We start from the raw sequence: 8,971 nt of genomic DNA, 5'->3' as shown, positions 1-8,971 counted from the left end.
GTGTCCTTTAATTAAGACATTCTTTTATCATTTTTATAATGCTTCTTCTAACAATTCTTTCAGAATTGTTCTTCATTTTGCTTAATTAAATCATTATTTGCTCTTGGAGTTTGTGTTAATCAACAGCAACCTTGCTTTCCTCATATATGTTGTGCAGAATGAAGCATGTATACATCACTGTAGGTGCAGCCTCAAGTTTGAAATCAACCATTTTTGTTAAGAAACCGATTTTGCTTTTAAACGCCTAAGACACATTCTATTCGATTCCTAGCGACTCTTAAATTGTTTTTAAAAATCACTTCAGCTTTCCATTCACACGATATATAGTCCTTAATACAACAGGTCGTTAAAGGGTAAGCTGGATCACCAATAAAGGTAGTTAGGGACCTTGGTGCCTCCACAAGATAATGTCTACAATGTAGGTCACAAAACCACAATACTTCCCATTAGATATTATATATATATATGAGTAGTTTAAACCACTGAGGACAACCTACGAGGAGACAAACTTAGGAGGCATAGCTTACCGAGGCAGGTTGACAAGCTACAATCTACTAGACGACTATCTTGGCTTTTGTGCCATAACTATCTTTTGGCTTCTGTGCCTTTAATCTATTTGAAAACTATTGTGAGTCATTGTTCGATTCTAGAACGCTCAAGAATAAGGACTCGTACTCAGACAGAGGAGATAAGTTGCCCTAATAAGACTTCTTAATATTATTAACAATAAACTTATATATTAGGCCTTGATAAATAAATTTTTTGAGCAATATAACTGGTTCACACTATTTTTATTGCATGTGGAAATAGAACAAAAATTAATAGTTTTTCTTTCGAGACGGCGCACATAACACACGTCACAATGCAATCAGTTATGTACTTGATCTCGAACTATATTATGAAGTTGTTAAGTTAGTGAGGTGTTTCGTAATTTCATGATGTGCTTTTGCTGGCTCAATTATAACCAGATTGAAGGCGAAGAAACATAGCATTACAAACACACTACAGGATCATTCGATCAAGTGGAATGCTAATTTTAATAATTACATGATTGGCAGATATGAATCGTATGATGCAGTGGCCCATATCTGCAATTCAAAAATTATTTTGCCAATGCACAAACATTCCCTTAAATTCAAAAACAATGTTTTTGATACAAAAATAATGTTCTGAATGCACAATGAGTTTGCCACGATGCAAATTAAATTAAAAGTTGAACAATTACAAATTGAATATCGCAATGCAAAATAAAACTGACCAAATACACAAAACAAGTTATCATAATGCAAAATGAAAGTACAACAAGAAAGTCTACTGGTCAAATCTGCAGGAGGCTAGGAACAAAAATTTTAACCGGGTGTGAGGATGAAAGTTGCTTATTGCCTTGTACATTAAAATTAATACCAACTAACACAAACTAAAATGCAGGAAAGCCAAGAAGCTCCTAAAGACGAAGACAATTTAATCAAGAGGTATTTTATGCAAGGTTTGGCATATGAAAAAATCCTGCTTCTCTAAAGACAATATTATGATATTAATATGTCTTTTCAGATCACAGAAGTAACAGGTGGATGAATATCTTTAAAGATCTTGTTGAAACCGGTGTCTTGGATACATCTTCTGAGATGGAAAAAGGATGCTTGTGGTACAGTTTCTCTAATCTTTTGCAAAATGTCAACTTGGTTATGCCACACTGGAACTCTCACTATATACGAAAGTCAAGACTTGACACAGTTGAAGGACGTCCAGATGAACTGTTTTTTCTGCCCGAGTGTACACAGGCATTTGATCACCTCAAGCCAGTTTCTGATGAGCAACTTCAAGATATGATTCAATATTGTTATGAATATGAAGATGATAGTATTATTCAGGAATACTTCCAAACTGTTGGAGAAGAATTAGGTTTATCAAAACCAGAAAATTGGAGGCAGGCATTGGCTAGATATCATAGCTTGTGTAAGATTGCTTGGAGAAAAGATATTTCAGTTAGAACTACATAAAAATGCACAAGGTTTATTCAGTTAAAACATTTTCCAATAACTGTAAAAAGTGTAATATAGACAAAAGGCATGAGAGTGCCCATAATGTGAACACAATTACTTGCTTAATCAATGTTAAAAGTAAAGTATGATTAAAATAATGTTTCAGTTGCACACATTTTTTTATACTTTTGAAAAAATGACTGCATTCATCAATACAGTCAAGAGATAGTGCAATAGCTTGCCCTATTATGTGTCTGTGCACTTGGAATCATTTTCTTGTCACCATGAAAAAAAACAGTTGAAGGTTTTGGTTCAAAGCCAGTTAATGTTAACATGTGGCTGGGTGTTAACAATGGATCATACTTTTTTTCTTCTTATTTCTTCTTTCAGTTCATTTCTTTGTCAGCCAATTCTTTCAATAATGTACCTCCTAATTAAAAAAATTCTTCCTTCATTAAAACAAATACTTGTCATACAAATACAGTTGAACCTCTATGTTACATGATAGCAACTATATCATGTAATATCATTATTATATCATATCATAATTTCATGTATTATTAATTAGGACGTTATCTAGAAGCTTGCTTGCATTCAAAATGCCCCAAATGAGGACGAAGCAACAAATGATCCAGTCTCTTACTTTATGAAAGAAAATATTTTAATGCGTAAGTGGAGGCCTCCATCTGCTTCACCAAGTGACGAATGGTTGACTCGTACCCAAAATCTATCGAAATGATATTTTAAGTTTAGCACGTGATAATCCATTATCTGGACATTTAGGTGTCAACAAAACTTATGACAAAATCACACATCATTTTTATTGGCCAGGAATACGTAAGGACGTGGCTGAGTTTTGCAAGACATGTCATCCATGTCAAGTCATAGGAAAACTAAACCAGATCATTCCAAAAGCACCATTGAAACCAATACCGGCCTTTGAAGAACCATTTAGCCGTATTTTAATTCATTGCATTGGTCCATTACCAAAAACTAAAATGGGAAATCAATACTTAATTACTATCATGTGCGCTTCCACTCGATTCCCCGAAGCTATACCATTACGAAACATAAAAACAAAGACCATTATTCAAGCATTAACAAAATATTTTACGCTAGTTGGCCTGCCAAAGTCCATTCAGTCGGATCAGGGATCAAATTTTATGTCAACAATTTTCCAAGAGGTAATGCATGCGTTAAACATCAAAGAATACAAGTCCACTGCATATAATCCAGAGAGCCAAGGTGCACTTGAGCGATTTCACCAAACATTAAAAAACATGATACGCACATACTGTTTTGCAATTGAAAAAGATTGGGACGAAGGTGTTCATTTTCTTTTGTTTGCAGCTAGATCATTAATACAAGAATCCTTAGGTTTTAGTCCTTTCGAGCTTGTTTTCGGTCACATTGTACGGGGACCACTTAATATTTTAAAGGATGAGTTACTTGATGACGGTGGTGAATCATTGAATGTCTCAGAATATGTTTCTAAGTTTCGAACTAAACTGTCAAATGCATGGGATTTAGCAAAAGATAACCTTATGTCAGCTCAAAAATGCATGAAACGCCAATACAACAAGATTTCTACCAGTCGTACTTTTCAACCGGGAGATAAGGTTCTTGCATTACTTCCTGTTTCTGGGAACACTCTTCAATCGCGTTACTCTGGCCCTTATCTTATTGAAAAGAAAGAGAATGAATACAATTATGTAATAGTCATCCCTGATAGACGTACGGCAAAACAACTTTCTCATGTAAATATTTTAAAACCGTATTATTAAAGAGAATGTACCGAGGGAAAGAATGATGTAGGAGTGGTAACCACAGTTGAGACAGAAACAAATAATAGTTTAAACAATAACAATGATGATGGAATAGAACTCTACAATCTGTCTGAGTCGACCAAACTACACAATTCCGATGTCCTACAAAATATGAAATTAAAACTTGGTCATCTTGACAAAGGAAAACGAAAAGACATAGAAACTCTTATAGCCAACTTTCCAGAACCAACTACCAAGAAACATGTCATGCGTTTTCTAGGTATGGCAGGATACTACCACAAGTTTTGTCCAAATTTCTCTTCAGTTGCTGAACCATTGACGAAATTATTACAAAAGAACGTTAAATTCTTCTGGACAGAACAATGCCAGTTAGCTTTTGATCAGTTGAAAGCAATGTTGCAAAGCTCACCCATATTATCTGCACCAAACGTTTCACGTCCATTTAAACTAGCAGTTGATGCCAGTGTTACAGCTGCCGGAGCAGTGTTACTACAAGAAGATGACGAGGGAATAGATCATCCAGTTTGCTACTTTTCCCGAAAATTTAATGAAAGCCAACGAAACTATTCCACCATCGAAAAAGAATGTTTAGCTCTTGTCCTTGCACTTCAACAGTTCAACGTTTACGTCTCATCCACCAACACACCCCTGATTGTATACAGCGACCACAACCCATTGGTATTTCTGCATAAATTACGTCAAAAGAATCAACGACTTTTACGATGGACTCTTATACTGTCGGAGTACAACATAGAAATCCGTCACATCAAAGGACGTGACAACGTCATTGCAGATTGTCTTTCAGGACCGTAGGACATTATTACATTGCGACTTAAAAGAAAGCACTTGTGTGCTTTCTTTTTCTCCAACAGCGAGGGTGTTACATGATAGCAACTACTATCATGTAATATTATTATATCATATCATAATTTCATGTATTATTAATTAGGACGTTATCTAGAAGCTTGCTTGCATGCGCTAGAAGCTTGCTTACATGCGTAAACATATTTTAGAACTGCAACCGCATTTGTTGTTATTGTGGTTAACTATATGTTGCTGTAACGTTCTGTATTGCGTATGGGATGTAGGTCACAAAACCACAATACTTCAACAAATTCACCAAGTTGACTTTAATACAGCATAAAAATAGAAACATTTGTGTTTGATCTGTAACACATTTAAATAATGAACTCAACAGTCTCTTTCATTTTTTCTTAATGAAACATGGTTTTTCTTCATCCAGCAAAGCATATTGAGCCTTGCGTATTTTGTTTCTCAACCAAGTCAAGGAAATATTGCCCCTTGAGCGTATAAACACATGGAATCTCAAGTCCGTAGCCAGCTCCGCTATTTGTTCGTTTTCCCTTAACTGTAGCACTTACAGAGTTAGATGCACGCTTCAAAAATTCGCTCACATACTTATCTATGTTTTTGTGTATATGACCGACAATATCAACACTTTCATTAACTGTATTGACATGGGATACGACGTTTGTTTCTGTTGATCCCTGTGATGATTTAACATTTGCCACAGCATATGAATCTTTTTTGTTTTCTGGTAACTCATACTTTTCGTTTATTTTTGGTTCCCAAATACCCATATATTCATGGTATCTTCGTATGAATGATTCTACGTTAATTCAAGTGTCCATTTTTTCTTTGCATGTGTTTATAACATACATGGAGGAAGTTGAATAGCGCCAACAAATATAATTAACAGTGCAAAAGCCTGCTAAAATACGAAAAACAAGAAGCAAAAAGACAAAGATGTTAGCTCATCCAAAGCTCACACTTGTTTAAGCATTGATGACAAAGTTGTACTTATAATATATCATGAAAGTTATCCAAAGCTAGGTGTCAGAAAAGTGGCAGAAAAATTTAGTTGTAGTCGAATGCAGGTTTCAACAATTCTCAAGAATAAAGAATCCATTCAGGTTGAGGCGAGTCGCATAGCTACTCAGGCTAGTCAGAAAAGGCAAAATCCACAGAAATTTTCTGACATAAACGAATATTTGTGGACATGGTACAATCGCTGCAGAGAAACTAATGTTTCTGTGAGTGGTCCCATGCTGCAAGAAGAAGCAAAACTCACTGCCCAACATCTAGGTGATAATGAATTTCAAGGTTCAAACGGATGGCTTGAGAAATGGAAGAAAAGGTACAATATCAAGGAAATGAGAATCGCTGGTGAGGACGGTGATGTCAATGAAGCTACGCTTAATAGCTGGCAGGAGCGTATCAGGGTGTTGACAAAGGGATATGGGCATGAAAATGTGTAGAATATGGACGAGACTGCTCATTTCTGGAAAGCACTTCCAAAAAACGTCTTTCTGAAGCAGGAAAAAGATGTCGAGGAGGAAGAAAAGTAAAACAACAGTGCACATGGGCATTCTTCCTTAATGCCGCTGGTGATAAGAGCCTATTGTAATTGGCAAGAGCAAAAAGCCACGATGCTTTCAACACAAAGGACAAAACTAAACCATACAAGTGCTGCTATTTTGCTAACTCAAAAGCATGGATGAAGACTGAGATTATGAATGATGTATTGACTAAATTGAATGGACAAGTAAAACGTGAAGGCCGAACAATCATACTGTTTCTTGACAATGCACCCTATCATCCGCATGAACTTAAAGGTCAGTTTTCGAATAGCTGTCTTACCTTTTTGCCAAAAAATACAATATCAATAACACAGCCTCTAGATGCTGGAATTATTAAATTGTGGAAGGTGAAATCTAGGAGAAAGTTGCTTCGCTTTTTATGTAACAATGTAGGTCAAGAAAATGCAAGTGAGATTGTGAAGTCTGTTCATCTTCTTCAGACTATTCAATGGGGCAAATAAGGTTGGGATGAGATTGACTCTGAGACAATTCAAAAATGTTTTGCAAAGTTGGGAATGTATGAAGAAAAATTAAGCAATAATGACGATGATGACCCCTTTCAAGGTTAAGAGATGATTAATTTGAACGAACTATGCTCAATAATTAGCAATGTCTGCTGTGCTTAGCAATACATTGATGCAGACAACTATGTCCCATTCTGCAATAGTTTGATCAACATCAAAGATTCCAACTGGTGGGTAATATTAAGAACAGAGCTCTTGAACGAAACAAGCTCCAGTGGGCAACATTCAAAGCTAAAAGACCTTGACAACGACAAAGGCGCCTTTGAACAAGAAGGTGATGATTTCAACGTGCGTTTAAAAGAACCCAAAATTAAAACAACTGCCATAGCTGCAACTGTAGCAGAAAAACTTCTAGATTCTACAAATTTCAGGGGCAAGAAAGAACTTTCCCAAGCTGTACTAAAAGTTAATGACATTCTTACTGACATGTGTGTTGCAGGAAGAAAGCATGTTCTCATCACAAATTTTTCAAACCATCTTGCTCAACTAAATAGTCTAATGTCTATAACGGCAATATAAATAGTAAATTAGTTATGTTTACATGTTATCTAGGGAAACAAAGGTTTTATCGTGCGTTTTTTGACTTAATATTAGCTATCAAAGTATATTTATCATTCAAAACATTTAAAGAATTGTGTTCCAACAAATACGTCATTTATCTACAGTTACGTCATGGATCTAAAATTAGCAAACCTCTTGTAAACAGACACCTCTCGTAAGCAAACACCAAGTCCTGGTTCCGAAGGTGTTTGCTTACAGGAGGTTCTAGTGTACACATTATCATGGAAATGGAGTTGATTAATAATTAACTTATTTTATAAGGGCAGTGGTTCATGAGTCAAAATAGATTAGGAAACACAGTATGTAAATATTACTTAAGCATGAGAAGTTACTGGCTTAGCAATTTGTAATGAACTAAATTAGAGCAGCAATTAAAAAAAGAAAAAGCATGTTTAACCTTCTGCTGCCTTCAGCAATAAAATAAACTTTGCAATCACCTTTCCTCTGATTGCCTCTTTATATTTCCAGTTGGTGCTAAATTTGGTTTTAAAATTTTCAGCAGCTTTTCCACACACAGTTTATCATCTGGGTCAAACATGAAAATGTGTGATGCCATGCCTTTATGTGCTCTATATAGGTCAAACACCAACACAAAAAAATTTTACCACATTTGTAGCAAACTAGTCAAAAAATGATTTGAAATAGAATACAGAGCTAGATATTGGCAATTAGCAATTTCAGATGATAAACAACTCATTACTCAACACTAACATTGTAATATTTCAATCCATATCGAGTAGCTGATGAAGCATCGGCGTGCATTTGATCACAACAAAGTATTCTATGACTTCTTTCAAAAATTGGTCTTTATTTACTAGTATAAGAGATGATGGTAGACTATCAATCTCAACCCGCCATTCTGAACAGTCTGCAAAGGCATTGTTTATGTTGGGTGTAGTGATGAGCTAATCAAAGAAAAATCACATTTGCCAATTTCATATAAAGACATATCGGCCGATTTATCGGTAGCAACGTTGAAAATTGTGGTGAAATGCAACCAAAGCAAAAAATTAGTGTTGCAAAAAATGTCAAGTAAATAACCCCCAAATTCTATAAGTTTGTATAAATAAAAATGAACTTACTAAATTCATAAATTCATGTCCTTTTATGTTTTGAATCTAATTAAATAGATTTGCAAACACAGTTTACATTACTTTCAAGTAGTATAAAATACACAAAAGCAATTAGAACATGGCGTGTTATCATGTAAGTTTGAAACATGATTTGCCAAATTTTGTAAAATTACTTTGATTAGATCGTAAATTTGATACTTTCGAGGACCAGAATCTCTCTGAAAAAATCATTCTGCTCTTGATCATTGAAAACAAACACTTACAAGTTTTTAGAACCAATTTTTGCAGCTCTAACTTTATCTATCGGATGCCGGTTTATGTCAATAAGATTTGCCGATAACCGATATGCATAAGAATGGCCATTATCGGCTTTTAAAAACCAATTACCGATAATCGGCTCATTACTAGATGGGTGTTTGCTTCTTGCAACTGAAAAATAATACATAAAACAGGCATAAAAATTTTTCCCATGGCAAATTCACTATTTAAATATTTAAGAAAAGCAGAGCTTTACAGTTTTTATTAAAACATGGCAAAAATCAGGCAAAAAGTTAGAAAACATTTCAGCAGTCTTGGGAAAATTTGCTTGAAAAGATAAAGATTGGCGATAAAGTAGTCAAGATAAAAGACAACAAACACAAAAAGTTTTCAGCACTGAAATAA

The 8,971-nt window shown here is 34.9% G+C and overlaps 1 long non-coding RNA gene across 2 annotated transcripts; it reads right to left on the bottom strand.

Annotated features, from left to right (window-relative positions):
- Positions 1 to 2,366: 2,366 nt before the first annotated feature.
- On the bottom strand, positions 2,367 to 8,628 carry LOC124457657. Of its 2 annotated transcripts, none has more exons than XR_006952714.1 (2): positions 8,572 to 8,628; positions 2,367 to 2,709 (listed from the first exon to the last, which is right to left on the bottom strand). It is a non-coding gene; the product is annotated as an uncharacterized LOC124457657 (long non-coding RNA). The 2 variants fall into 2 exon arrangements; XR_006952713.1 differs by lacking the exon at positions 8,572 to 8,628 and adding an exon at positions 3,524 to 3,703.
- Between the last annotated feature and the right edge of the window lie 343 nt (positions 8,629 to 8,971).

Source organism: Xenia sp. Carnegie-2017, unplaced genomic scaffold, assembly GCF_021976095.1.
Source record: "Xenia sp. Carnegie-2017 unplaced genomic scaffold, XeniaSp_v1 HiC_scaffold_6, whole genome shotgun sequence".
Lineage (NCBI taxonomy): Eukaryota > Metazoa > Cnidaria > Anthozoa > Malacalcyonacea > Xeniidae > Xenia > Xenia sp. Carnegie-2017.
Note: the sequence above shows the minus strand (reverse complement) of the source record. Positions and strands in the feature narration are given on the sequence as shown.